We start from the raw sequence: 26,708 nt of genomic DNA, 5'->3' as shown, positions 1-26,708 counted from the left end.
GATGGGGAAGTTGAGCAGGAACCAGCAAAACAGTCTAAGAAGGAGCAATTGGTAAAGTAGGAGGAAAACCAGTTGTATATGCTATTCTGGAAACCATACTAAAGTTCTCTGTAACATTATGATAATGCTAAATATTTATTATTTATTTTAATATGAAAATCATTTTTGTGGCTCTTAAAAGATTATGAACAGCTTCTGTAATATTTTCCAAGGATACAAGTAGTGAACTGTTGGCTATTACGAAAGTGGTCACAAATTGTATCACTAATAATTTTGAAATGACCGAATATCTAGTAATCAATATTCTTTTATGATAACTGCTTATTTTGGACTTAAATTTAGTGTTTTGGGATTTGTTAGTCCTCAAAACAGAGCTTCTCTTATAAGAAAATTGGCCGTGTAAGCTTCACAGGAAACAGATTATAAAACTAGAGACCCAAGAAAAATATCTCAAATCCATACAGCATCGAATGGGGGTTTTAAAAAAATCTTGTATTTCCACACAAACCATCAGGTCACATCTACTTTGAGAGAGAGTAAGACATTTCTCTTTAGTTATCATCTAAAATTAGGCTTTAACAAGAATAAAAATTAGGCTTTAACAGGAATAAGCTCAAAAGATGCACTGAATAAGCCAGGGCTAGTCTAATTTCCACCCAAATATCCTCTAACAGTCAGCTAAGTGACACCACATTTGTTCTGACTTTCAAGTAGTGATTGTCAACCCTGCTCATATCCTGCATTTGTTTGCTGGCTTTGGTTTTCTAATGAGAAAAAATGACTCCTGGAACTAGACTGCTACCATGAAAACTGTTTTTGATGTGACTATAAGCAACCATAGACCCTTATATTACTTGTGATATGTTTATGGAACTTCTGATGCTAATAATGAGAATACCATGTGTGCTAGTCTGATAGTATGAAACTGGAAATATCCTGTAAATGGAAAATAATACTCCATGTCATACTCTCCATCTTAAACGTTTTTCAGATTTCCTTGAGTTATTTAACATAATAGTCCTGTGTGACCCCCACGCATTCAGAGAGGAAATGATATAGGAAAGGACTCTCAGCAGATTGACTGATGAGTTGTTAATGATGGTAGGTTAACCTATTCTAATGGAAGATTTGTCAACAGCATCTCAAATGGCTGATCACATGGTATTGTGGTCTTAGTTACAGTTCCTGGTTGGGTTGGTTGGCAAATGCTTGTTACTTTAAACTGACTTTTGGAGGTGCGTCAAATAGGGCACTAAATTTACTGGAAGAGCTTTCCCTCCTATTTTTGAATATGATTAGAAGTCACCTTTTAATTTATTGAGGAGGGTGAAGTTGTGGCCAAATAATCAAAGATTTGAGCAGTAAACTAAGCAGCATCAAATTCAGGTATGATTTTAGGTGTCTTATTGTTTGATACATTTTTCCCTTAGTTTTCTCTCTCTGTGTGTGTGTGTGTGTGTGTGTGTGTGTCCTGAAGAGTAGCTCTACAGATGTGGACAGGTGTTTTCTTTCATGCAAATTTTAAATACCAAATAAAGAATTAACAATTTTTTTCTTTTAACTCTGGAGATGTGAGAAATCAAATGCATCAGAAAAAACCCACTATGAGTGCTGATTAGATGAATTGATACTATGGTGTAGGTTTTGTACTTTTATAAGTTTAAGATGCCTGGCCCAGTGTGGAGGTTCAAAAATATTTATTGAATTTAATTGGAGAATTGAATTGGGCTGGCCTAGAAATCTGACCATTATTAATTAATTTCTTTTTGCTAGTTTGTTTATTGATTAGCTAATACATACATTTGTTTTATAGTTAATGCCTGCTAGCAATAGAGTGTGCTACGTTTTCTAGGAAATATAAGTCATAAAACCTGAGACTTGATTTAAAAGGTTTTATAATTTCAAGTGGGAGGTGACATATATGCAAAGAACCAGGAAATATAGTAGAAAATTATAACAATGGGAAAATATATTCTGAGTTCCAACTTACCAGTTTATAGACTTTTGGAACCCAGAACTATGGTAAACTCAAGGTCTCCTGTGAATATTTATTTATTTTTGCATATTTACCTATTATAAGCTCTTTGGTAGTGATGTAATAGGAATTTTTAGATAATGAGATAACTTATTTTAAAATTTCACTCCTGTGATACAGAGGCTATAGTTTCTATAGTGAAATGGACATGAAATTGAGTGAAATTGACATGAAATCTGTAACAGACTGGTCAATGTTGTCTATTGTTTTGTAGTAATTGAGGGTCTCTGAATTAGCTCTGTCTACTTTCTCCTATAGGTAATTTATATTTTAAACAGTTTTTAATATTGAATAATTAAAGCATGGTAATATGGTTTTATTGTTTTTTATTTTAGAATTTTTCTTAAATTTTATGCTGTAAATGTAACTTTTCAAAATTAAAATGTACAACTAAACAGGTGGTTGCTACTGTCATCCTAACTGCCTTTGCATAATGTTCCTAAGGTTTTGATATAATAGAATCATAAAAGCAATAACGAGTTCGTATTTTGTTTTAAAACATCCAATTTTGCTACAAAATATAAAAAGGATCTTATAATAAATATGGCATATGCATATTTCTATTAATGCTCAACTTTCACTATATTGAACTTTTAAAACCTGTTACTCGGATGATTTAATTCTATCAACCAGATAGCATTACTAATATTCTCTCCCCTCTTCTGGATTTTCTCCCACTTTTTGCCTAAGAGAAGCTTATACATTGAAACTATAGTCTCATGCTTTTCTCCTTATTTAGTCTACTATGTAAATTAGAACTCAAGTGACCTGTTAATCTTAGGTTTGACATTTACAAAAAACAAAGGTTATATTCAAAACACTTAATAGTTGGGAATTTGTGGTCACCAGCCAAGCTGTAGTCTATTATGTAAATTAGAACTCAAGTGACCTGTTAATCTTAGGTTTGACATTTACAAAAAACAGAGGTTATATTCAAAACACTTAATTGGGAATTTGTGGTCACCAGACAAGCGGTCCTCAAGTCCTTCTGCTAGTTGCATGTTAGCCTTTCAGTTGCTGGATCATGGAGTAGGCAATGGGTTCCAGGGGAGAAGCTGGAAAAATGGTCCTGGGGCACTGGCAGTAACTATTTACCAGCTTGTATAGAAGGATCTTAACATCCTGACATCTCATAACAATGTGTCACTGTATACCCACTGAATATAGCCCTGTCTATGAATTTAATTTCTCTTTCCTCATCTGTACAATGAGTAAAAAATAATAGTCATCATAAGCTTTACCTGGCTCAGAGTTTTTGAAGAGACTAAAAAAAAAAGTTTGTGAAACACTAACATGATAGCTTTGTTAGGCATTGTTGTAAATTTTATCATGATCAGATCATATAATTCTCACAAAACCTTTTTTTTTCTGAGACAGAGTCTCACTTTGTCACCCAGGCTGGAGTGCAGTGGCACAATCTCGGCTCACTGCAACCTTCGCCTACTGGTTCAAGTGATTCTTCTGCTTCAGCCTCCTGAATAGCTGGGACTACAGGCGTGTGCCACCACGCCTGGCTAATTTTTTGTGTTTTTAGTAGAAACCGAGTTTCACCACGTTAGCCAGGCTGGTCTCAATCTCCTGACCTCATGATCCACCTGCCTTGGCCTACCAAAGTGCTGAGATTACAGGCGTGAGCCCCTGCACCAGGCCTCTCACAGAACCTTTTAAGGTAAGTGTTATTATTCCTATTACAACAACCCTATGAATCAACATAGGGTTGACTGCACATTTTACTGAAGCAGAAAGTGAACTCAGTGAGATTCAATAATTTGCCTACAATTGCTAGCTAGTTTGTTCTTAAGCAGAGATAGAATTCAAACACTGATGTTTCCTTAATATATGAATGTGAAAACTTAATCTATAATAGTAAAAACGAGCTACATTTGTTACCTTATATTGCAGTGGTACAGAACCTGTGTATCCATAGTTCAAACCATAAATTATTTTAATCTCTTGTCAGATGGCTACTAATAATACTGTTGCACTCTATTCCCTGGGCCAAAATTTGGCAAAGAGGAATGAGAAAACCCGGGAGGTAAAAGCACAATTAAAACTATTTTAAGTTGTGAAAATATGTTCAGACTTTTAGTTTAGTTTGGAGCTTAGTATTATATTGGCAAGAAATTCTGTCTCTCAAAATGAGGTTTTCAATTTCTTTATTAATAAACACACCATTAAACATTGTATTGCCTCAGTGGTAGATATGGTAATAATGTTCAAACATCATACTTAATGGAGAAACATTAGAAGTGTTCCCTTTAATGTCAGTAACAAAAAAGAATGCCTGCTATGATCCCTTCTTTTCTACAAAGGACTGGATGTCCTGGCCAATGAAATATGAGAAGTAAAAGAAATAAGGGATAAAGCTATAAGGAAGGATACAAAACTGTCAGTATGTGTAGATGATTTAAGTACATAGAAAACTCAAGAGAATAAACAGACAAATGACTAAAGCTAAAAAGAGTTCGGTATGCTTGCTGAGCACAAATCAGTAAGTAGTAATAAATAGAATTATTTTACACCAACAGCCAATTAAAAATATAATAGACCTAAGATACTGTTTACAATAGCATATATATATATACACACACATACATATATATGTTTGTGTGTATGTGTGTGTGTGTGTGTATATATATATATATATACAGGCCTAAAATGTGAAAATTATTTTGGAAGACATTTTAAAGCATTATTAAGGGACATAAAAAAAGACCTGATTAGGTAGAAATACCACAGTTATGGAAGGAAGATTTAACATAAAGATATAAATTCTTCCTAAATTAAAGCATAAATTTAATGCAACTAAAATAAAAAATCCAATCGAAGTGAATTGGTCACACACAAATCCACAAATAGCTAAAATGGTTCATAAAAAGAAAAGAGAGGTTGGGAAATATCTTACCAGATATTAAGATATATTATTAAGCTCTAGTAATTCAGTGTGATACTGACACTAAAAATGCCAAATAGACAATAGAATATAATCTAAAATAGAATAGGAGTTAAAACAAATTCATGTGTGTACAGGAACTTGGTGAATATATCATTGAGAAAATGATAGATTATTTAAAAAACATTATTGTGAAAATTGGCTAAACAGTTGGAGAAAATACAGGCCCCAAATTCATACCACATACAAAAATGATCCCCCATTGTAATGAAGATCTCAAAGTAAGAGACAAAACTATAAAGCTATGATAAAAAATGTTAGAGAATGTCTTTGTAACAATACAGTGGGAAAGCATTTCTTAAATAAGGTAAAGCCCAGAGCATACAGAAAAAAAAATTGATGAAAGTGAAGTAAAAAATAAGGACTTCTGTTTTGTGTAGGACACTATAGACATACGGGGAGAAGATATTTGGGGTGTGAACAATCAATAAAAGATTAAAATATAAAGAAATCCTACAAACTCACAATTAAAAATCCCAGCAATCACATAGAAGAATGAGCAAAGAATTTAAAGGGACAATTCAAAGGAGAAAAGTAAAATGACTAAAAGGCATAATGAAAAGAAGCTCAATTCAGATAATTGCAAACTAAAACTTTAACCTAAGAATGGCAACAATTAAAAACTTGGATAATATCAAGTATTATCAAGTCTATGGGAATCCGCAACTCTTCATTTACCGGATGGAGTATACACTGGTGCATCCAGTCTGGAGACCAGCTGGGGAGTACGTGGGGAAACTGTATATGTGCAAATGCATGGATCCAGCAGTTCTACAGTTGGGCATATTCCCCGGAGAAAATATTGCACGGGGAAGAAGAAGACATGGATGAGAATAAACCTTTCTGTATTGTTTGTGATAGAAGTTTCTAAACTTATTGAACATTAACTTCTTTTACTCTTATAATATCTAAATTGGATTGGTATTCTGTGACACATATGTTGGGAAACAGTGATTTAAAAGAATAGCTTTTAAATTAAGGACATGGCTAGGTAGGATGCCAATGCGTCCAAGTGCCTTCCTGCATCACTATCAAACAAAAGGAGCTTGTTGGCATAATATGACCTATTTCGTATGAAATATTTCACTCTTAATAAAAGTACTCAAGACTTGTGCTGCATTTAAACTATGGCAAGATACCAAACAAATTGAGACTTGAAAAAATAGAAATGGAGTGTTTGTGAAACCATTTTTGTATACGTCATTTAACATTGTGTTATGCAGGATCTTAGTTAATATACCTCTACAAATCAAGATTATGGCCAGGCATGGTGGTACATGCCTGTAGTTCCAGCTACTTGGGAGGCTGAGGTAAGACGATCACTTAAGGCCAGGAGTTTGAGACCAGCCTGGGCAATATGGTGAGATCTTGTATTAAAAAAAAAAAGATGATGCACCAATTACATATTAGTAGTATTTCTGGAAATGAAATTGCCTATGATATTTATCTTTTCTTTACACTTTTCTGTATCATGTAATTACTTAAAAACTAGTATTTACTAATTTTTTTTTTAGGTGGAGTTTCACTCTGTCACATAGGCTGCAGTGCAGTGGTGTGATCTCAGCTCACTGCAACCTCCGCCTCCTGGTTTTAAGCAATTCTCCTGCCTCAGCCTCCTGAGTAGCTGGGACTTACAGGTATGTGCCACCACACCCGGCTAATTTTTATTTTTTAATAGGGATAGGGTTTTACCATGTTGGCCAGGCTGGTCTCGAACTCCTGACCTCAGGTGATCCATCTGCCTCGGCCTCCCAAAGTGCTGGGATTACAGGCATGAGCCACCACAGCTGGCCGTATTTACTAATTTTTAATCAGAAACATAATGAAACTATTTTCCTTTTGAAAATAAATATGAATTTATCAATGACAAGAATGAAATAGTAACTACTTTCATATTCCATATAAGTTGAGAAATGCATTCCACTTTTAATTCCTTCTTTGTTCTCTCACTTTTGAGTTTTTGCCAGAAGAATCTGGGGTTTTAGTTCTGAAATATTGTTAACACATTTTGTTAGAATCCTTTATTTTAAGATCTATTTTTTACATTTGAACAGTTTTATTATAAAATTAATTACAATTAGGCAGTACATTGTTTTACTACATTAATTGCCATTTTGGGATCTATTTCTAGTATCTTTAAAAAACACCAATTTGTATTCTCTTTCATAGTTTTTTGAATATACTGAACTCATTTGGGTAGTTCTCACTTGGAGTATCTCAGGTGTTTACAGTCAGATAGAGGCTGAGGCTGGAGTCATTGAAGGCTCCATTGGGCTAGATGTCTGAGGTGCTCCATGCTCCTCTACGTGTCCTCTTCCTCCAGCAGAACCACTTGCCCTTCTTAAACACACCCCACAGCTCAAACGGAAGCAAAACAGAAACTACCTGGCCAATTAAGTGGTATGCCTAGTCTGAGCAGAGCTTTATGTTTGCAGGGTGGCATTGGCCAAAGCAGTCACAGCTTCAACCCAGATTCAAGAGGATGAAATAGACTTTTCATGAAGGAGTAGCAAGGCCACATGACTGAAGAGCTTGTGGGAGGGGAGGTAATGTTGCAGCTACATTTGGCAACCTGTCACAATTGTTCACTCATTTTGTTGTTGTTGTCGTTATGCTTTTTCTATCTGTTGGTTCAAATCTCAGTTGGCTATGCTACCCAAAACAGAAAGGTACTGGTATAAAAATAGATACATAGATCAATAGAACAGAATAGAGAACCCAGAAATAAAGCCATCTACTTACAACCAACTGACCTTCAGCAAAGTCAACAAAAGTACGCAACAGGGAAAGGACACCCTGTTCAATAAGTGGTGCTCGGAAAACCAGTAGTCATATGGAGAGGAATGAAACTGGACCCCATCTCTCACCATATACAAAAATTAACTCTAGATCAATCAAAGATGTAAACATAAGACCCAAAACTATAAAAAGTTTGAAGTCCTTCTTATAGTAATTATTTTACAGAAGTAACATGCTTCTTGAATCTTTAGCAGATTGTTTTGCCCTTAGATGTGAGTGATCATTTGAACGAATACAGAATCCCTGGATTGCAATCTTTGTTTCTAAAACCATTTAGAGTTGTAGAGGAGACCTCTGTTTCTGAACATTTTCTATTTGCATATTGTATTCTCTCTTCCCGTCATACACCATTTTCTCTTCTATTTTAGATATATGTAGTTTTCTTTTTCCCAACTCCTTCAAATTCAACAATTTCAGCAGTAAATGTCTAGGTTTGGGTTTTCCTTCTACATGTATTTGGCCTGGTACTGACTCAGGTGGGCTGAAAAAATAAGACTTCTTAGCTAAAAGGAAAATCTATTCTATAATTTCTAATGATTATTGCTTTATCTTTGTATGCTCTATTTCTATATTGAGCTTCTACCATAAGTAAATTATATTCTTAAATTTGTTCTTCATAGCTCCTGTTTTTTGTTTTGCATTTTTCAACAAGTACACTGATTCAGTTTTCTATATAACCTAGTATAAAATTTTATGTCTCTATAGTAATAAAGATTTTGATATAAAATAATATTTATGGTACTTTGGATTATTCTTCTTTTATAGTTTCACTGTAGTTTCAATTCTTGCCAAGAATGGAGATAAAAGATTCTGTAATCCCTCTTCCCATTTATTTCAGTAAGTCTGTTTGAAGGGAAATTTTTATCTAGTGCTTCAGATTGATCCTTATCTTTTTTCATAAGTCTTTTCATAAATTTAGTGACTTTGCCTGTGAATTTTCACACTGAGGATACAGGGGTTGATGTCTATCTAGCATTTGGAATGATCAATTTTACAAATTATGTGGGTTGTCATTCAAGCCTTTCAGATCCAAACAACAGAAAAATAAAACATTTGTTATCTTTGCCAGTTAAAAGGCTAGTGGGCTGAAGGAAGTAGGTGTGGCTCTTTCTTTCCTTCAGATCTTGGCTCAAGTGCCATTTTTTCAAGAGGCTTTCCTTGACCTTTGTATCTAAACTGACCTACCCCAACTTTTCTCTATTTTAAGGGTTGGCAAACTATGGCCCACAGGCCTAAATCTGGTCCATTGTCCTTTTTTTTTTTTTTTTTTTTTTTAAAGTGTTATTGAATCACAGCCACACCCATTCATTTATGTGTTGCCTCTAGTTGCTTTTTTTGTGTTATAACAGCAGAGTTGAGTAGTTTGCAACAGAGTCCATATGGCCCAAAAAACCCGAACTATTTTCTGTATACCTCTTTGCAGGAAAAAATTTGATGACCTCTGTTCTATCTCGTCATCCCGTTTGTTCCCTTAATGCCACATATCACACATTGTAATTATCTATTACATTTTTTTGGTTGTTTCTTATTAAAACCTCACATAGATGGAAGCTTCATGAGGTCTGGTACTTAGTCTATCTGGCTCACTACCGTGTCCCAAATAGCCAGCACAGTATCTGGAATATAGTAGACACTTAATAAATGTTTGCTGAATAAATAAATGAATTAAATAAATGTTAAAATGTTATATTATTCTATTCATTTCACTGGGAATCTGGGAGCAGGATGGGGTGAATTAAATGTATTTTGGCTCAGTTAACATTTTAATGAATTAGTTAACTGTGGTAAGAACATTTAGCATGAGATCTACTCTCTTAAAAAATTTTTAAGTGCATAATGCAGTGTTAACCATAGGTGTAATGCTATACAGCAGATCGCTAGAACTTATTCATCTCTCATTACTAAAACTTCATTCCCGTTAAACAGCAGCTCCCTGTTTCCCCCTCCTCCTAGTCCCAGGCACCCACAGTTCCACTCTCTATTTCTAAGAGTTTGACTATTTAGATTCCTCATATACGTGAAATCATGCAGTACTTTTTCTTATGCGACTGGCTTATTTCACTTCAGTTAATATGTTACATTGGAAGAAGGTAACAAGAATATTTAGGATATGAGTCAAACAGAAGAGTTAGAAAGGAAAGGTGAGGTGAAATTGCCTAAGGGATGTGAGGAAACCAGTAGAGTGGTGTCTTAAAATCAAGGGCAGAAGGGTTTCAAGGGCAGGGTGTGAGGAATTTTGTCAGATGTTGTAGAGAGATAACAAATTTTGAAAGTTCTGAAAAGTGTCCCCTGGATTTAGCCATGAAGGGACTATTGTGCCATTAGTAAGGGCTCTTTCAGTGGGGTGGATGGGGCTGTGTTAGTTTCCTAGAGAAGACATAACAAAGTACTACATACATGGTGGCTTTAAACAACAGAAAGTTATTCTCTCACAGTTCTGGAGGCCAGAGGTCCAGAATCGAGGTGTCAGCAGGACCATGCTCTCTGCTTTCGGGTAGATGTCCCCCATGCCTCTCTCCTGGTTTCTGGTGTCTGCTTGCAATCTGTGATCTTTCTTGTCTTACAAATGCATCACTGCAATCTCTGCCTCCATTGCCGCATAGCATTCTCTGTGTGTGTGTGTGTCTCTGTGTCCCTTTTCTGTGTCACATGGCCTTCTTTTAAGGACAAAGGTTATTTGATGTAGGGCCCATTCTTATCTAGTATAGCCTCATCTTAACATGATTACATTGGCAAAGACACTCTTTCCAAATAAGGTCACATTTACAGGTATGAAGGGTTAGGACTTCAACATATCTTTTTTGGGGGGACACAGTTCAACCCACAACAGGGGCATACGTCAGATTTCAACAGGCTTAGGAGCAAATGCAGCAAGAAGGTGAAGACAGTGAGAACAAAGTCTTCATAAAACCTGGTGGAAAAGGGGAAAGAAGCAGAGCAGTAGCTACTACACAGGATTTAGAAAGATGTTTGAACAGATTAAAGAAAGACCCAATAGGGAGGTGGAAGTAGAAGATAGAGGGAAGAGGAAATGTGAACAGAAAGAGCATGAGAAGGCAGGAGAGGACTGTGGTAGAGACTGTTACTTGTTCACTAATGTTCATTCTTCCACTCACCACTTCTCTTAATATTTAGCTGGGCTTATCATTTTCTATAATAGAGAATGCATTATTTTGTCTCCCCTGCAGCTAGCTAGTCCTTGGGATTAGATTCTAGTCAATGGGAGGAACGTAGATGCATTGTGTGTGGACTGGATTGCACACATGTTGGCTGTAACTTCAGTAGTAATCTTAAACCATGGGGTAGAAACCATATGTTCCGATTAGTGGAGACCCAAGTCAGAAGTCATACCTTTGATCATTGTGGAGTCATCATGTTAGCCCTAATTTAATTATATAGGATCCTAATTTTTGCAAAAAAGAAACAAATTTTTATCCTGTTTAAGCCACTACCATTTTGTGTTTTCTTTCACTTTTAGTTTAACATGATTATGACAGAAACATAGGTAGATGTCAGGACACAGGACATGGTGTGGAAGGTTCAATTTAGGTGGAGGATAACCTAATTTAGTGAGGCAAGAGGGAAGAATGAAATTATGGTTGCAGCTACAGATGTACTGATAAGTAGTCAGTGAGAAGTTTAGAGAGTTGTTTTAAGGCACTGATTTTTAAAAGTAGAGTTAGTTATTGAGAATAACAGAAGAGGTTTTAGTGGAGCATGTCTGAGGTGAGTCGTGAAGATTTAACAAAAAATTATTGTGGGGCATGAGAGAGAGCGAGCTGAAAACAAAGGGCTTGGGATTGGCGTTTTGGTTAGAAACAACACAATTATAATGGTCGAGTAAATACATCCTGTGGTGCTCTATGGAATGGAATAACATTCTCAGTTCTTAGAGGTATCCATTAATCAATTATTAGACTTCTGCATTATTGGAATAAAGAAGGGAAAAGGGAGTTTTGCAGCAATACTTTAGCCATATTTTATTAGACCTTTCCTATGTGATAGATGGGCTATGTGAATGTGCCAACATGCAGTAACACAGACTTCACTCCCACTGTAAAAGAAGCTAGTTTGGAAAGTTTGATCCTTGAAGACAGCTCTTAAACACAATGGCCATGTATGGAAAGGTTGGTGGGTACCACTTCTGAACATGTTGAGAAGTCAAAAAATTCCCTAACATTTCAGAGGTTACACCATAATTGGCATCTTTAAGGCAAAAGGCAACAATTTTAATTGGGCAGCTAACTCTTCACTGTTGATGTTTGATTCTGCCTAGTGTTATTAGGGCTGTTATACAATAGCACACAGAAAGAGAGTGCAACAACCTCTACTTCAGACTTGTTTTTTTTAAACTTAAATAAGCCTTTATTAGACTAATATTTTGTTTTGAGTTTATTACTCTGGTAAAAAAATCATATCATTTAGAGATAAAATGAAACATATGAACAAATAGTATCATAATGAAATTTGTGTTACTGGTTTAATACTTAGCAGTTTTGAAGATACATTCAGAATATATGTTATCTAATTTAATCTACAAACAACCCTGTAAGGTAGGTTAACTATACCTACCTTATTTCCAAATGAGAGCATTGAGGCTCAGAGAGGTTAATGATTTTTGCAGAATACAAAACAAGCAAACATTGGAATTTAATTTTGACTCCAGGGTCCAGCGAGTGCATTATGCTGTGTTCATCTTCAATATGATGATTACTTACAATAAGTAAGTAATCTGGACAGCTCCACTGTGAAGTAGGCAAGGTTTTCATTTTCCATGAAAGTTCTCCAAGTGTCTGAGACTTTTTCAAATTATTATTTAAAACTTCAATTTGTGGTTTGTGGTTGTTAGTTCAAGGCAACATATCCACCTAAAATGGAACTTCTCTTCTCTTGCATTGGCTCCATTTTTTAATGCCTATAAATCTTAAACTCTTGAAGATTGTCTTTGGAGGCACTGTTGAATGAATAAAATATATCACGTTCCTGTTGGCCTCTAGAGGTCACAAATGCAACAGAATCTTGCTCTCTTCTCTTCAAGCATGCTTTAGACAACCCACAAACCACTATGGTTTTGATGGATGTGTGTGGTCACCATAATTCTTATGATTCTAATGATTACATTATAAAAATAAGGTTGCTTATGAATATGTCCAGAACATTACTTTCTTAACCAGAATGTTCAGAGTATCCATAGCCTTGGATAACAGGAAAAGGCAGTATAAAGATGTTTTTGTAATCTCTGGAAACTGTTCTTTAAGAATGTAGAAAGTGATGCCATATTATTCTGAGAAGCCAAGTTAGGATTATTTGCTGTTGCATTTCAAAGCTGGTTAATCAGTGTACCAATGATAAACTTAAAAATACTTACTTTATAAGTGTAAGCAATAACAAATCTTTAACAAACACTTTGTTATGTTTTTATGTATAAAAATAAGAGGGAAAAGTATTGTTACTTTGCTATCTATGTGAAATAGTTAATTCACATTGGTTAAATATTTTCTAAGAAGTAGTAAGTTTGTGGTTAGGAGTACTTTGATTTTTTAAAAATATTTAGAGCTGTGGCATTTTCCTAATAAAAATCCCTACCACTTACTGGTCATTTATAGCCCACCAGGCATCATACTAAGCACTCTCTAAACATATTATCCCATTTATTTTCACAACAACTGTATGCAGATTTTTAAAAGTTTGTGCTTTTTATTTATTTTTTCTTAGTAGTATTTCCAACTCTGTGATACACACACACACACACACACACACATATATGTACACACACACACACACACACATATATGTATATATATATATAGAGAGAGAGAGATCTGGAGACAATAAGCACAGCCATTTCAAATTTGAGTGACTACTTTAAATGAAAATACAGTCATATGTTGCTTAACTATAGAGATATGTTCTGAAAAATGTGTTTTTAGGTGATTTTGTCATTGTGCAAACATCTAGACTCAATCCTAGATGGCACAGCCTACTACACACCTAGGCTATATGGTAGAACCTATTGCTCCTAGTCTACACAGCAATACAGGATGTTATGTACTAAATACCATAGGCAATTGTAACACAGTAGTAATTATTTGTGAGCTACACATATCTAAACATAGAAATGATACAGTAAAAACAAGTTATAAAAGGTAAAAAATGGTACATCTGTATAGGGCACTTACCATGAATGGAGCTTGTAGGACTGGAAGTTGCTCTGGGTGAGTCCATGAGTGAGTGGTGAGTGAATGTGAGGGCCTAGGACCTTACTGTACACTACTGTGGACTTCATAAACACTGTGCATTTAGACTACACTAAATTTATAAATATTTTTCTTCAGTAATAAATTAATCTTAGCTTACAATAACTTTTCTACTTTATAAACTTCTTAATTTTAAAAAACTTTTATCTATTTCATAATAAAACAGCTTAAAAGACAAACATATTGGACAGCTGAACAAAAATACTTTCTTTCACATACTTATTCCATAAGTATTTTCCCATTAATTTTTAAAAAAAATTTTCTACTTTTAAAACTTTCTTGTGTTAAAAATGAAGACACAAACACACACATTACCTAAGGCCTATACAGGGTCTGGATAATCAATATCACTATCTTCCACCTCCACATCTTGTCCCACTGGAAGATCTTCAGAGACGGTAACAGGCATGGGGCTGTCATCCCCTAGGAAAACATATGCTTTCTCCTGGAATGCCTCCTGAAGGACCCGCCTGAGGCTGTTTTACAGGTAACTTTAAAAAATACATATGGCCAGCGCGGTGGCTCACACCTGTAATCCCAGCACTTTGGGAGACCGAGGTGGGTGGATCATGAGGTCAGGAGATCGAGACCAGCCTGGACAATATGGTGAAACCCCATCCCTGCTAAAAATACAAAAAAATTAGCTGCATGTGGTGACGCGAGCCTATAGTCCCAGCTACCCAGGAGGCTGAGGCAGGAGAATCACTTGAACCTGGGAGGCAGAAGTTGCAGTGAGTTGAGATCATGTCACTGCACTCCAGCCTGGGCAACAGAGTGAGACTCCGTCTTAAAAAAAAAAAAAATATATATATATATATACACACACACACACACACACACACACACACATATATATACACACATACACATATATATGTAGAAGGAGTACTCTCTAAAATAATAAGTATAATGTATTAAATACATAAACCAGTAGCATAATTATTTATTATTATTAAATATTATGTACAGTACATACTTGTAAGTGTCATACTTTTATACAACTGGCAGACAAGTAGGTTTGTTTACAACAGCATCACCACAAATACATGAGTAATGCATTGTGCTACAACATTATAACAACTTTGATGTCACCAGGCAATTGGAATGTTTCAGCTCTATTTTAATCTTATGGTAATCTTATGGGACCATCACCATATATGCAGCCTGTCGTTGACTTAAATGTCATTATGCTGTCCATGACTGTGTTTAAAATGAAAATATATGTCAATCAAATATGTTCACAATCATGTTCACAGTGATAAACACTTAAAAGATTTTCACGTCTTTCTTTTGTTACATTTGTTGGCCGCATAAACGTCTTCTTTTGAAAAGTGTCTGTTCATATCTTTCATCCACTTTTTGATGGGGTTGTTTGTTTTTTTTTTCTTGCACATTTGTTTAAGTTCCTTGTAGATTCTGGATATTAGCTCTTTGTCAGGTGGATAGATTGCAAAAACTTTCTCCCATTCATTGAACAGGTTGCCTGTTCACTCTGATGATAGTTTCTTCTGCTGTGCTGAAGCTCTTTAGTTTAATTAGATCCCATTTGTCAATTTTGGCTTTTGTTGCAATTGCTTTCGATGTTTTAGCCATGAAGTCTTTGCCCATGCCTATGTCCTGAATGGTATTGCCTAGGTTTTCTTCTAGGGTTTTTATGGTTTTAGGTCTTACGTTTAAGTCTTTATCAAACACAATGAGATACCATCTCACGCCAGTTAGAATGGCGATCATTAAAAAGTCAGGAAACAACAGATGCTGGAGAGGATGTGGAGAAATAGGAATGCTTTTACACTGTTGGTGGAAGTGTAAATTAGTTCAACCATTTTGAAGACAGTGTGGCAATTCCTCAAAGATCTAGAACTAGAAATACCATTTGACCCAGCCATCCCATTACTGAGTATATACCCAAAGGATTATAAATCATTCTACTGTAAAGACGCATGCACACATGTTTATTGCAGCACTATTCACAATAGCAAAGACTTGGAACCAACCCAAATGCCCATCAACAATAGACTGGATAAAGAAAATGTGGCACATATACACCATGGGATACTATGTAGCCATAAAAAAGAATGAGTTCATGTCCTTTGCAAGGACGTGGATGAAACTGGAAACCATCATTCTCAGCAAACTAACACAGGAACAGAAAACCAAAGACCACATTGTCTCACTCACAAGTGGGGGTTGAACAGTGAGAACATATGGGCACAGGGAGGGGAACATCACACACTGGGGCCTGTTGGGGAGTGGGGGGCTAGGGGAGGGATAACATTAGGAGAAATACCTAATGTAGATGATGGGTTGATGAGTGCAGCAAACCACCATGGCACACGTATACCTGTGTAATGAACCTGCACGTTTCGCACATGTATGCCAAAACTTAAAGTATATATATAAAAAAAAAAAGAATTCCAGGTCAACACAGGTGGTTAATAAAATGTATAGCTACTGCTGCTTATATCCTTATCCTATATTTTGCTGAATTTGTCTTGCCTAGACATTACTTCATACACTTCATAATATATTGCCAACTGGGAAACAGTTACTCATGGTGTCATTTTTATAGAATGAACGAAAGTTAAGATTCAATGAGATGTACAAATATTGTCAGGGGAACTGACCTGAATTTTGGTTCTGGAAACTGGGTTTGAATAACTGACAACGTACAGTTAAAATGAGAGTGTGAATACCAAGAGATGAAATAGAAAAGATGAATAGCACCACCATATCGATGATTTTATACCAGACCCACAATAAAGCTAGGTTTGCTTTGAAACCAGCACCTTTGTTTTGTTTGGTTTGGTTTTAAAGAGTAGGTGGTCCCTAAAAGACAGTATGCCTTTGATAATTGTTTCAAAATGTTTGATGCAGCCTCAATATTTGAATAGGTATCTCATAACACCACGTTGTATGCCTTAAATACAAACAATACATTTCTTTAAGTCTATTTCATGTTCACATAAGAGTTCAACGTGCATGTTCCTGCCAGGTGATTTTGATTTTTTAATAAAAAGTTGCCCTGATTTGCAAAATGCAGTTAAAGCCTCTAAAACGGAGGACTAAATCTTGCCAAGTCTAATATCCTAAAAACCGAGTGATATTATCTATCTGTCTACCTTTGTTTGCCTTTTCTTTTTTCCTTTCTTTCTTTCTTTTTTTCCCTGTATGCTAATTTATAAAAACAAGCTTGAAAAACAGAGTAAGATCTGAATATAAACTGCATTTAAGTTCTTGGGAGTAAATAACTTCTCTTACATCTAGATGAATTTTTATGTAATCTAGAGTTATCTCAAACTCACACCCTCTAATAAAATTTATGTTCTCTCTCAAATCTTTATCATTTGCTGGTCACCTCTAGTTCCATTAAAAGTATCATCACTCACTCTGTTCCCCTTCTTGGATACCTTTGAAGCACAGTTTTTATCATAAATCTACTTCATAATTATTCCACATGTAGATCTAGTGTCATATGGAATAATCTCTTTCATTCCCAGTACCAGCCTCACCCTCTGCCACCCTTGCCCTGACAGTTTATGCTTGACTATGGATAGTCCAGGCACTTTTATGGTTTGGGGGTCTCAAATAAAAAATTCTGCAGCAGATGTTTAAAGTATCTTCTTTTAATTATTCCCTAGAATCTCGGTTTATATTAATTTAAAAAAAATCAGCTTCTCCCTCCGCCCACCTCAGAAATCTTCTGTTGTCTTTGTTTCTTGAAGAGCAGTATATGTCCTGGAATGGGGTTGATGCTTCATGAATGTTTGTTGAAGCGCTAAATAAGCCACCAAGTGTGTGAACTTACTCATGTGCCAAAATGGCTTCACACAAGGTGGTTTCAACTATAAAGTAGCTCCAAAAAACACAATGTAAGAATAAGTTGTTTAAATTAATGACTATGAGAGATTCTAGCTTCACAAACATGTATCTTTGTAGGAAGTCTAAGGTTTGAGAAATATTAGTGTAGACCAAGTTTTTCTAACAATCAGAGTCACCAATTAGATCTGCAATCAGGTTATTTTTTGATATGGTAGAAAAAAAAACCTCATCAATTCCTCCACCCCTTTAAAAAAAAAGCTATGCCAAGAATGATCAAGTAGATGTCTTCCAGAGATTTGTGTTCTACCCTCCACAGTGTGGAGTTGTTGCTAGGAAGCAGTTGTCCAGCTAGTCCTCCCAGTTGTAGGTGTGACTGTGTCATTAGTTATCACCAGTGGGTAAAGGAGAAAGAGCTACTTTATGTTTAAGGAGGATAAGGAGTGGCATGCCTTTTCAACTCTATCTTTGCTCATCCGCCAGTTGACATGAGGGGACTGTGGGGCTACCAATAAGTTGCAAACAAGCTGGAAAGAGCCTGTATCCCTGCATCAACATACAGAGAAAAGTCATTTTCCAACCAGGAACACGCACACTGAATTATTATGTGAACATGAAATAGACTTAAAAAATTTATTGTTTGTATTTAAGGTATACAACATGATGTTATGAGATACATATATATAGTACAATGATTACTATAGTGAAACAAAGTAACATATTAATAATCTCACATAGTTATCCATTTTTCCCTCCTGTGGCAAGAGCAGCTATAATCTACTCATTTAGCACAAATCCTAAATATAATATATTATTATTAACTATGGTCCACATGTTATACACTAGATTTTTAGACTTGTTCATCCTACATATCTGCTACTTTGTATTCTTTGACCTACATCTCCCTATTTTCTTTCCCTGTACAGATTCTGGTAAACATGGTTTTATTCTCTATTTCTGTATATTTGTTTTTTTCCCTTATATTCCACATATTAATGAGATCATGCAATATTTTTTCCTTCTGTGTCTGCCTTATTTTACTTAGCATAATGTCTTCTGGGTTCATTCATTCTTTGGCAAATGGCAGGATCTCCCCTTTTGTAAAGGCTGAATAATATTTAATAACACACACACACACATCATAGTTTCTATATCCGTTCATCTGTCTATAGACACATAGGTTATTTCCATATCTTGGTTATTGTAATGTTGTAGTGAATGTGGTAGTAGAGATATCTTCCTGAAACACACTTTTATTGTGTTAGGTCACAGAAATTTTGGGGTATATTTGTTACAGCTGCTAATATTTTCCTAACTAGTACACCATCTGGTTCTTATGTATCTATATTAACTCTGTAATAATATTGCATGCTCCTCACCATCTGGCAATGTAGCTCATAAATTTTTGTTTCCACTATAACACTTAATATAGGGTAAGTACATTCTTCTCATTTCATAAGAATCTATGTTTATAAAATTCTGTAAATCAGATAATTGAAAGTTCTTTTGAGGGAAGCCATTTATGAAATATCTCTTACTGTCTTCTTAACACATAGAGCAGTGGTTTGGTGATAGTCATTGGATTTTGATTTTTTAATTAATAGACTTTATTTTCTGGTCCTGGCATGGTGGCTCATGCTTATAATCCCAGCACTTTGGGAGGCCAAGGCAGGCAGATCGCTTGAGCCCAGGAGTTCGAGACTAGCCTGGGCAACATGGCAAAAACCCTGTCTCTGCAACCAAACCAAACCAAACCAAACACCCTCAAATAGTTAGCTTGCTGTGGTGGAATGCTCCTGTAGTCCCAGCTACTTGGGAGGCTGAGGTGAGAGGATCACTTGGGCCCAGGAGGTTGAAGATGCAGTTAGCTGAGATTGTGCCACGGCACTTTAGCCTGGGCAACAGAGTGAGACCATGTCTCAAAAAAACAAAAAAACAAAAAAACTTAATTTTCTTGAGTACTTTTAGATTTACAGAAAAATCAAGCAGAAAGTGCAAAGAATTCCCATGTACCCTGTCTTTCCATCCCTTTCACCTATAGTTTTCCCTATTATAACATCACACATTAGTATGACATTTGTTATGACCAATGAGCTGATATTGACACATTAGTAAGTCCAAGCTTACATTAAGTTTCACTCTTTGTGTTGCACATTCTATGGGTTTTGAACGAATGTATAATGATGTATATCCATCATTAGAGTATCATACAGAATAGTTATATCTTCCTAAAAATTCCCTGTGCTCCACCTGTTTATCTGCCCTGTGCATGTCATTTTTAAGCAGAGCTATACTGTATATACTAATTTTGCATCCTGGTTTTTCCAGTTAATATTACATAATAAGTATTTTTTCATGGCAGTACAAATTTTCTCCCTTTTTTGCTTTTATTGTTTTTAATGAACACAATAATTGGACATACTTATAGGTACAGTATGATAGTTTGATACATATATATATGTAATAATCAAATCAGGGCAAATAGCATATCCATCACCTCAAGCATTTATTGTTTCTTCATGTTGGTAACATTCAAAATCTACTCTTCTTGTTATTTGAAAATATACAGCAAATTGTTTTTAATTATAGTCACTCTATAGTGGTACAGAATGCTAGAACTTATTCCTCTTACCTAGCTGTGCTTTTGTATATATTGACTACCTTTGGCTATTTATCTCCTCCCCTCTATACTTCCCTGCCTCTAGTAGCCATTATTCCATTTTCTAATTCTGTGAGATCAACTTTTCTTAGCTTACTCATGTGAGTGAGAATGAGGTATTTATTTTTCTGTGCCTGGTGTATTTCACTTAACATAATATCGTTCATGCTCATCCATGCTGTTACAAATGTCAGAATTTCATTTTTTTAAGACTAAATAATATTTGTGTGTGTGTGTGTGTGTGTGTATGTGCATGTGGTATATTCTTCATACATTCATCTGTTTGTCAGTCACTTAGATTGATTCTGTATCTTTGCTACTGTGAATAGTGCTGCAATAAACATGGGATTGAACATATCTCTTTAACATACTGATTTCTTTTCCTTTGGATATATACCCAGTAGTGGGATTGCTGGATCATATGGTAGTTCTACTTTCAGTTTTTGAGAAACCTACGTATTGTTTTGCATAATGGGTATACTAATTAACATTCCCACTGACAGTGTATGAGTTCTTCTTTCTCTGTATTCTTGCCAGTGTTTGATATTTTTTGTCTCTTTGATAAGAGCCACTCAAATTGGGATGAGATGATATCTCATTGTAGTTTTGATTTGCGTTTTCCTTATGATGACAGATACTGAGTATTTTTTCATATACATGTTTGTCATTTGTATGTCTTCTTTTGAGAGATGTCGATTTAGCTCATCTGCCCATTTTAGGAATCGGATTATTTGATTTTTTTGTTGTCGTTGAGTTGTTTCAGTCTCTTGTATATTCTTGATATTAATTCTCTGTTGGATGAATAATTTGTAAATATTTTCTGTTCAGGTTTTGTATTTCTTCCCGATTCAATAATTGTAGGTTATATGTGTCCAGGAAGTTACCCATTTCTACTAGGTTTTCTAATTTGTTGTAGTATAGTTGTTTGTAATATTCCCTAATAATCCCTCCTATTTTTGTGGTATCTGTAGAAATTTCTTCTTTTCATTTCTGATTTTATGTATTTGGATCTTTTTTTTCTTGGTTAGCCTAGCTAATGGTTTGCCAATTTTGTTTATCTTTTCAGAAAAACACAGCTTTTTATTTCATTGATTTTTTTGTCTCAATTTTGTTTCTGTACTGATATTTATTTTTTTTCCATTAATTGTAGGTCTGGTTTTTCTTTCTGTTTTCTTTTTTTGTGCTTTTCTAGTTCCTTGAGATGCATTGTTAGGTTGTTTAGTTAAAATCTGTCTAATAGAATGATTTTGAATAATTTATAATAGAATGATAATATAAACTATCATATTACAGAGATACATGCAAGTTTATGTTCTTTGCAGCACTATTCACAATAGCAAAGACATGGAATCAACCCAGATGCCCATTAATGATAGACTGGATAAAGAAAAATGTGGTACATATATACCACGGAATACTATTCAGCCATAAAAAGGAATGAGATCATGTCCTTTGCAGGGACATGGATGGAGTTGGAAGCTATTATCCTCATCTAACTAGTGCAGGAACATAAAACCAAACACCACATGTTCTCATTTAGAAGTGGGAGCTGAACAATGAGAACACATGTACACAGAGAGGGAAAAACACACACTGGGGGCTATTGGGGTCATTGGGGGAAGGAGAACATCCGGATAAATAGCTAATGCATGTGGGACTTAATACCTACGTGATAGGTTGACAGGTGCAGCAAACCACCATGGCACACGTTTACCTAAATAACAAACCTGCATGTCCTATACATGTATCCTGGAACTTAAAATAAAATAAAATTTAAAATTTAAAAAAATCTATCTACTTTTTAAATGTTGGTTTTTATTGCTATGTACTTCCTTCTTAAAACTGCTTTTACTGTATTCCATAGGTTTTAGTATGCTGTGTTTCTATTTTCACTTGTTTCAAATAATTTTTAATTTATTTCTTAATTTTTTTCATGACCCATTGATCCATATTGTTTTGCATAATGGCTATACTAATTAACATTCCCACCAACAGTGTATAACTGTGTATCCTTCCGGTCATTCAGTAGTACATGGTTTAATTTCCATGTATTTGTACAATTTCAGAAGTTCCTATTGTTATTGTTTTCTAATGTTATTCCATTGTGGTTAGAAAAGATACTTAGTATGATTTCAATTCTTTCAGATTTGTTGAGACTTGTTTTGTGACCTAGCTTGTGGTCTTTCCCAGAGAATGTTTCATGTGCTGATGAAAAGAATATGTGTTCTGCAGCTGTTAGATGAAATGTTCAGTAAATGTTTGATAGGTCCATTTAGTTTAAAGTGCAGTTTAAATTCAATGTTTCTCTGTTGATTTTCTGCCTAGATGATTTGTTCAATGCTGAGAGGAGGGGTATTGAAGTCCCCAACTATTATTGTGTTAGAGTCGATCTCTCTCTTTGGTTCTAATATTTGCCTTATACGTCTGTATGCTCCAGTGTTGGGTGCATTTATATACATAATTGTTATATCCTTTGCTGAATTGATAATTTTATCATTATATAATGATCTTTTGGGCCTCTTTTTGCTATCTTTGACGTAAAATGCATTTTATCTAACATAAGTATAGCTACTCCAGCTTGCTTTGATATTCATTTGTATGGAATATCTTTTTCCATTTCTTCACTCTCTGTCTATGTGTGTCTCTACAGGTGGAATGTTTCTCTAGGCAGTATATAGTTGAGTTGTTTTTTAAATCCATTCATTCAATCCATATCTTTTAAGTGGGGAAATTTAATTCATTTTATTCAAGGTTATTATTGACAAGTAAGGACCTACTCCTGTCATTTTGTTAGTAGCTTTCTGTTTTTTTTCTTTTTTTTGGTATAGCTTTTGTGTCTTTTTCCTCTTATTTTGTATCATTGCAGTTTGGTGGTTTTCTGTAGTGATAAGATTTGATTCTTTTTCTTCTTTGTGTCTGCTGTACTAGTGAATTTTATACTTTCGTGTGTTTTCATGATAGTGATTATCATCTCTTTGCTTCTAGACATAAGACTGCCTTGAACATTTTTTATAAATTGGTCTAGTGGTGATGAGAGATGATTTCTATCAGTTTTTGCTTATCTGGGAAAGACATTATTTCTCCCTCATTTCTGAAAGATAGTGTTGCTAGGTATAGTATTCTTGGCTGGATTTTTTTTTCCTTCAGCACTTTGAGTATATCACTTCATTATTTCTTGGCCTGTAAGGTTTCTGTGGAGAAATCTGGTGTTAGTCTAATGGAGATTCCCTTATATGTGACTTGATGCTTTTTGCTTACTACTTATAGAATTCTCTTTTTTTCTTTGACTTTTGACAATTTTACTGTAAGCCTTGGGAGGACCTTTTTGGGTTGAATCTGTTTGGGAATCTGTTTGAATCTGTTTGAGCTTCCTGGATCTAGATACTGGTATCATTCTCCAGACTTGGGAAGGTTTCAGGTATTTCATTAAATCAGTTTTCTATGCCTTTTCACTTCTTTTCTCCTTCTGGTAATGCCATAATACAGAATTTTGTTTGCTTAATGGTGTCCCATTTGTCTTGTAGGCGTTCCTCACCCTTTCATTTTTATTTCTTGGACTGGGTAATTTCTAATGACTTATATTCAAGTTCAGAGATTGTTTATTCTGTTTAATCATGTCTGCTGTTGAAGTTCTCTATTGTTGTATTGTTTTTTAAAATTTTCTTCCTATTGAATTCTTTATCTGCAGGATTTCTGTTTCATTCTTTTCTGTGATTTCTATCTCTTTGTTGAGTTTCTCATTCACATCATAAATCATCTTCCTGATTTTATTGAATTGTCTATCTGTATTTTCTTATATCTCATTTAGTTCCCTTAAGATTATTCTTTTTAATTCTGTATCTGGAAATTTACTAATTTCCTTTTTATTGGGGTTCGCTCTTCCTTATTGGGGTCTATTATGGAATTATGTTCATTTAGTGGTGTCATATTTTTTGCTTTTTCATGTTTCTTTTGTCCCTGCATTGATGTTTGTATCTGACACCTCTTCCAAAATTTCTATAGTGGCTTTCATAGAGAAAGGCTTTCATCTGCAACTAGGTTTTAGTGTGATAGTTAGGAAGGGTGTAGGCACTCTTGTTTCCAAATGAGTGCAGTCTTCATGCAGCTTCTTCAGCTGTGTTCAACATTAGCAATAATTCTGGGCACCCTGGTCACCTATGCTGTAGAAGTTTGTGGCATAGTTTGTTAATGTCCTCAGTGTCAAGGGCTTTTGAGATCCTCTTATTTTCATATTCTCCACCTCCCCTGAGGAGCCTTAGGCAAGGGGATCCCTCTTGGTGTTAGGTCTGACATGGCCTATAAGCAGCTGCATGGCATAGGTTTCCAGGTACAGGAGCTCAGAGTTGCTGTGGGGCTGGGGTCCTAGTCTCAGGATCTTGTAAACCTCTTGTGGCACCTGAGTCTTGGGGTACCAAATTGCTTACTGTAGTAGAGTTGAATGTAGAATTGGGGTACAGAATTGCTTTCTGTAGCAGAGTTGCCCACAGAACCAGCATCTGTGACTCTGAGGCACTGCCTAGTAGCTTGGGCTTGTGGGGGCTGGTTGTAGCTATGATTCTACCCCTGGGGGGCCAAGGCACAGCACTGGCCCAACTTTGGGGAAGAAGGAGTGTTCTGGAGGTTTGAGCATGGGGAACAGAGTACAGGTGCAATTTGGGAACCTTAGCCTGTAGGGTTCTGTGACAACTCATGTCCTAGCAGATAAGTCACCTTGTAGTAGTGACTCTAGACTCTGGGATGATGGGGCTCAGCACTATCCCAGACTCTGTTAGGCCAAGTACAGTGGCAGCAAGTATCGCGGAATGGCAGATAGCTGTTGAGAGGGTTCTGCAGGGGTTGGAGGGGAAGGACAGTACAGTGATGACTCCGCTGTCCAACGAGAGAGGTGTCTCAGCAGCTCAGACTCTAGGGAGGTAGTCCAGCTCCAGGGAAGCAGGGTAATTAGAGTTTTTTGGCCAGTAGCAATATATGGTGGGGTGTCTTATCTTAGCTATTGTCCTGTTTTCCTGGGATAAGTGTACTACATCAGCTCAGCCCTCGGATGTGCAGCTGATTAGCTCAGCAAGGGCACCAATTTTCCCAGGACAGTGTGCTGCTTTGGCTCAGGTCATGCGGTGTGACTCTTCTCAGTGATCCAAGCACCATTTACTGGGATGCAGGGCATTGCTGCAAGTAAGGTACCAGGGAGGCAAAATTGCTCTGAGCAGCCAAGGTGTAATTTTTCCAGAAGTCTGCATACCACTTCAGCTTTGGCCTGAGTAGATGGGAGTAGGAGTAGGTGAAGCAGCTCCATCTCTACTTGGCCCCACAGGGAAGTGTGTAACAGCTGCTTTCAGCTCAGGTTAGGGATGTTGGGCCACTAGGCTGGAGTGGCTCAGTGGTGGCTTAGGCTCAGGGACGAAGTGGCTACTCTCCCCTAGCACAAGACACTCCAGCTGTAGTTCCATGTCCAAAATAGCATAGCACTATAGCTGTGCTGACCATGGGGTGGGGCACAGTGTCAGCTCCTTCTCTGCGGGGAACGGAGCTATGTGAACTCCAGGCAGCTCCCTTATCTGGGCTTAGTGCTTGTGAGGACTGCAGGGGACCCCAGTGGTAATGTCTGCAGGTGTCCAGGGTGTTGACGGGAGTTGCTGAAATCCTCTTGCTTACCTCCTTGAGAGGGGGAGAAGTTCCTCCTGGTTCCCAGCTGATTCTTGTTGGGAGATGGGGTTGTGAGGTCCTGGTGTTTTCTGCTGTTTCCTGTGTGGCCATCCTGGGATTTTGTGCTCACCAGGGTTCTGTTACTCCTCTGATGCATGTGGTAGGACTTGAGGTTTCTAGTCAGCCATCTTGCTGATGTCAGTCTATTGCTTTCTTCATTTTTTTTTTTTTTGTTAAAAAATGTAATTTTGAACTATATTGAAGAATTTTCAGCTTAATCTTTGACTTTATAAAACAGTTCTTTTTTTTTTTTTAAATTTATTTATTATTATTATACTTTAAGTTGTAGGGTACATGTGCATAACGTGCAGGTTTGTTACATATGTATACTTGTGCCATGTTGGTGTGCTGCACCCATCAACTCGTCATTTACATCAGGTATAACTCCCAATGCAATCCCTCCCCCCTCCCCCCTCCCCATGACAGGCCCCTGTGTGTGATGTTCCCCTTCCTGAGTCCAAGTGATCTCATTGTTCAGTTCCCACC

The 26,708-nt window shown here is 36.1% G+C and overlaps 1 long non-coding RNA gene across 1 annotated transcript; it reads left to right on the top strand.

The window, feature by feature from the left end:
- Positions 1-3,425: 3,425 nt before the first annotated feature.
- On the top strand, positions 3,426-7,651 carry LOC135966104 (uncharacterized). The gene is made up of 3 exons (XR_010579208.1): positions 3,426-3,704; positions 6,503-6,625; positions 7,424-7,651. It is a non-coding gene; the product is annotated as an uncharacterized lncRNA (long non-coding RNA).
- Positions 7,652-26,708: the final 19,057 nt, after the last annotated feature.

Source organism: Macaca fascicularis, chromosome 11 (genome assembly GCF_037993035.2).
Source record: "Macaca fascicularis isolate 582-1 chromosome 11, T2T-MFA8v1.1".
Lineage (NCBI taxonomy): Eukaryota > Metazoa > Chordata > Mammalia > Primates > Cercopithecidae > Macaca > Macaca fascicularis.
Note: the sequence above shows the minus strand (reverse complement) of the source record. Positions and strands in the feature narration are given on the sequence as shown.